The sequence below is a fragment of the Lipotes vexillifer genome, unplaced genomic scaffold (genome assembly GCF_000442215.2).
Source record: "Lipotes vexillifer unplaced genomic scaffold, Lipotes_vexillifer_v1.1 scaffold1770, whole genome shotgun sequence".
Classification (NCBI taxonomy): Eukaryota; Metazoa; Chordata; class Mammalia; order Artiodactyla; family Lipotidae; genus Lipotes; species Lipotes vexillifer.
In genome coordinates, this window is record NW_006796074.1 from 823,395 (window position 1) to 827,893 (window position 4,499).

Sequence of the window (4,499 nt, forward strand, 5' to 3'; positions counted from 1 at the left end):
GCCGCTCCGCGGCCTGTGGGATCTTCCCAGACCAGGGCACGAACCTGTGTCCCCTGCATCGGCAGGCGGACTCTCAACCATTGCGCCACCAGGGAAGCCCTCATCTCTTCTTTTTGATTTGCTCCCGCTATCTACAGTCCCAGGCTCTGGAAAAGGACTTTGATCTTGAGTATGGGCTCTCGATCAGGGCCACAGGAACTAAACCTCCACTTCACTCTGGTTCTACCATACCCCCTATACACACACACATGCTGGGGGTCATTGCCCCCAGGTTAGACAGAGGACCCATAGATCACCTGTGTTCCTGTGGATTGGGGGGTGTGTGTGTGTGTGTGTGTGTGTGTGTGTGTGTGTGTGTATGTTTGGAAACTTGGCTTTGGAAGATTATCTTTGGGCTCATTTTGTCTCCCAGGCACAAATACTGGAGAGCCCCTCCAAGTCCAGGACCCTGACTACTGAAGCTGATCACGAGAAGACTGAACTCTAACACACTCCCTTCAGGGGCTGACCTTGACTTTGGGTTCCACTGTGTAGCCAGCAGTGGCCTTGTAGGAGCCCCTCTTGGGCTACTTTCCCTATCCAGCTCAGAGTTGAGGGATCGAAGGAGAGGGGTGAGGGGATCCATCTCCCTTCAGTCTCCAGAGGGGTCCATTCCAGAAGCTCTTGCAGCTTGTTTTAAGCTGGTTGATTTGCTTATTGGCTTCTAAAGTTGGATTTGAAGGATGGAGGAGGCGGGCAACAGACCCTCCTCCACTCCTCCAACACTTCTACTCAGGAGGCCCGTGGAGGGGAGGTGGAGCCAGGCCCCAACTCAAAAGGGTACAAAGCTCATTGTTCTTCCAGACTTGGTCCACTTCACTTGTGGCTCAGAAGCCCTTTCCCTACCCAGCAAGAGCACACTCTCTTGCCTCTTTCTGGTCTCTCCTTTTGTACATGTAAACGATATGTTGTCATATCTATTCAGTGCTTGTGCCAACCTCAGGGCTCTGTTCTTGCTGTTTATTCTGCCTGTGACATTCTGGCCCAAGATCTTTGTACTCGTGCCTTCAGCTCAAGTATCATTTCAGAGAGGCTTCCTTTGGAACTCAGTGTGGTTTCCATAGTTACTCTCTATCCCATCACTCTAGCACTTATCACCTTATGGAATTATCTTGTTCATATGTTTAATTGTTTATGGCTTGGGTCCCCATCTCCTCCTAATGTAAACTCCACAGTTGCCAACACCTGTTTACTGCCACATTCTAAGTTCCCAGCACTAGTCAGAACTCAATAAATGCTTGTTGACTGAATGGATGTTTGTTTGTTATTTTTTAAATAGGAATAATTTTCCAAAAGTTTAGATACTTTTGAGAAGTCAAAGGTGTCTATTGTGTTTAGCAACAAGGAATCTCGTAGGGCAACGACCTTGAAGGGCCACCTTGTAGGGCATCCTCCCTGGGGGTCAATGGGAGGTGAGGAGAGGAATTTGTGAAGGTAGCAACTCCCTCAACTAAGCTCGACCATGAAGGGAGGCAGAGGATGGGGCAATAGCTGGAATGCTCCATGAACCCAGTTGACACTTGGGCCTGTTGAATGCTGCTGGGAAAGAGGCAGCAGAGTGGGTGTAAGAGGAGGAGGAGGAGATAACTGATGGAGTCAGGGACTGAGGGGGTTGGCGGGAGGGATCTGGGACACAGGTAACGAGATCAGGCATGGAGCAGGGGTTCCTTCTCACTGGAAGAAAGGGAAGGAGGAAAGGAGAGCACAGATTCTTGTGGGTTTGCAGGAGCTTGAGGCAGTTCCTGCCTGTGGCTTTGATTTTCTTTTAAAGTAGGAGGTGAAGTGGCCTGTTCACAAATGGGAGTGGCAGTGGTGGCGGTGCGGCAGGGGTCAGAGATATGAGGACAGTGGAGAGGGTTATAAAGAAAACAATTTATCTAAGGTCTTTGAAATCTTAAAAAAACCTGTCTCCAGATGACTTTCATCAATTAATTAATTAATTAATTTACAGCTCAAGGCAATATTGTGCCACTAAGTCGTTGTCTACAACTTCACATTTAAATGTAAATCTAAGATCTAAATCTGAGACCCACATGGTCTCAGATGGAAGATGTAAGAGTTGGATAAAAAAAGGCAGAGTCTAATCTTCCCAAGGAATACAGAATCATGAGGAAGCTTTCACTGTGGGAAGCTGCAAAAATGCTGACAGATCACAGCGAGATGGGGCTGTGCTGTGAGACAGTAATTTGCTGAGTGTCCATCTGGGCTGCTGTTCGTTCTAACACCAGAGAAATGTGGAAACTCATTCTCCCAGGAGAGCGTCTTGCCTGACTCCATAGCACATGTCTCGGCCCCATTAATAGCATCACTAACAGGTACTTACTATCTCTGCTGAAATAAAATGAAGTGTTTTTAACAGACAAAGATGATGCTGTTGACCCAATAGTAGGGTGTATATTTGCAATTTGGAGGGATTTTGCATACTCACTCTTCTTATTTGTAACACAGGTACACACTTGCAAGAATGCTGGTTAAGAATACTGATAAAAATTTCTTTCTATTGAGTATCAACTGTTATCTATCCCATACCACATAGTGTTTTATGTTTGTAAATGGGAGAAGTTGGTTATGGCCTCCATGGCCATTGAAACCAGGACCTTGACCTTATTGTTATTGTGTTGTGACCTAGAAGTTGCCAAACTGAGCTTGGTGGAGCCCTGGGGCACTCGGAGATGCCACCTTATGAGATGAGACGGATGTGGAGCTGACAGGCTACCTCCATGTCAGCTAAGGCAGCTTTCAGGGTCTATGTTGACTTCTAATTTTATATAGATAAAGGGTCCCACTGGGGTAAAGGAGTCCAACAAAATCCACTTTCACGGCTGAGAGCAAAAATTTTGGGGGGGGCATGCCATGTGGCTTATGGGATCTCAGTTCCCTGACCAGGGGATTGAACCTGGGCCCTGGCAGTGAAAGTGCCAAGTCCTAACCACTGGACCACCAGGGAATGCCCAAACATGGAGAGAATACTTATGTTAGTAATTTTTGAAGTGATTTCTTGAAGAGTGTATTCTTTGGCATCACATTGCAGGTTTGGGTTTAGTTGATGGGTATTTCAGTGACTACTTATTTCCTCTTAGGCAACAGTTCACCTACCACCAAGTTGAGTGTTTTGATTTTTGATCAAGGTTTATGCAAAGTATGGATGAGCAAAAGAACATAGATTAGCAAACAGTCATGATAATTATTCCTATACTTTTCCTTTTAAGCAAATTTATGAAAAAGTGTTATATTCAGCATATATTATATTAAAACCCATCTCTGTTGCGCAAGCTACATTAGCTGTATAAACTACGTTAGTACATAAAACAGGTTTGAGGAGAGTGGAGAAAGTGAGAGGCATCAGCTCAAGTGGTGGTCATACTTTATAGTAAATCAAATACCTATCAGATTTGAGTCATTTGGTTCAAAAAGATCTCTTAACAACAAAACTAAGTTCTAAGAGCATTAACCTAATTACCAAAGAAACAGTCACATTGGATTTTGAAACACCTGAACTATCCCAAGGGTCCATTCATAACCTGAGGCTGGAAGCCTGGGGGAGCAGGTAGTGATATCTGGAGAAGCTCCTCTCTAGAACCCAAAGGTTGTATGTATTTTGTAGAGGGAGAAAGGTAGATAATCTCAAGTAATTAGGGTCAAGAAAGACGGTACTTTCTTAGGGCAAGAGGATCTATGTTTCTAAAGTTTTCTTTAGCAAGGAGCTGTAAGCTCACCAGGAAGAAAGGTTGGGAATGTGTGGGTCCATGTTTGAGAAGGTGGCTGATGGCAGTGTTAGTGGTTTATGTGGTTTATATTTATGACAGATATTCCTGATAAAGATAGGAAGTTAGTGGCATCACCATTAGCTAAGCCAGCCCTCCCTGGAGAAAGTAAGAGCTCTTAGGGCCATTCTTTGTTAATGAAACCACACCAAGGCCAATATTAGAGGCAGATATTTTAACAGATCCTGAAAATAGTCCTTTGGTCCAGGTGGTGGTCCATGTACAGCCCTGTGTTGACCTCCAGGCAAGTCTGTTTGATGAATGGTGAAGTGGAGATATCTCGATTGTGTCCACCATCAAGGAAGGTTGGGTAGTCTGTCATTCAGAGGGTGTGGGATTCAGTAGACATTCTGGCAGTTTTTCATCAAATGATGTTTGCAGATCAGAGCGTAAAGTTTTCCTGACACCTCATAGGTCCCTCTACCCAGGTGGCAGCCCATTCACAACTCATTCACTTGTAGGCATGCCTCTTCCATAGCAAGAAGGAGGTGAAGGGCACAGTGGGGTCGAGGGCCCCAGTACTCCCAGGGAGTGTGCTCAGGGAGCCAGCCTGTCTCCCAGGACCTCTCATTGATGGGATTTACTTCGTGATCTTCCTGGATTTGGTTTATTTCTGAAATCTCTGAAGTACACCAATCTTTGGGTTTGCTATCTGCAATTTCTATCTCTGGAAGGCAGCATCTCTCTTCTCTCCAG

At 45.4% G+C, this 4,499-nt stretch overlaps 1 non-coding gene across 1 annotated transcript; it reads right to left on the reverse strand.

Annotated features, from left to right (window-relative positions):
• Positions 1-2,913: 2,913 nt before the first annotated feature.
• On the reverse strand, positions 2,914-2,986 carry TRNAE-UUC (transfer RNA glutamic acid (anticodon UUC)). Its single transcript has one exon. It is a non-coding gene; the product is annotated as a tRNA-Glu (tRNA).
• Between the last annotated feature and the right edge of the window lie 1,513 nt (positions 2,987-4,499).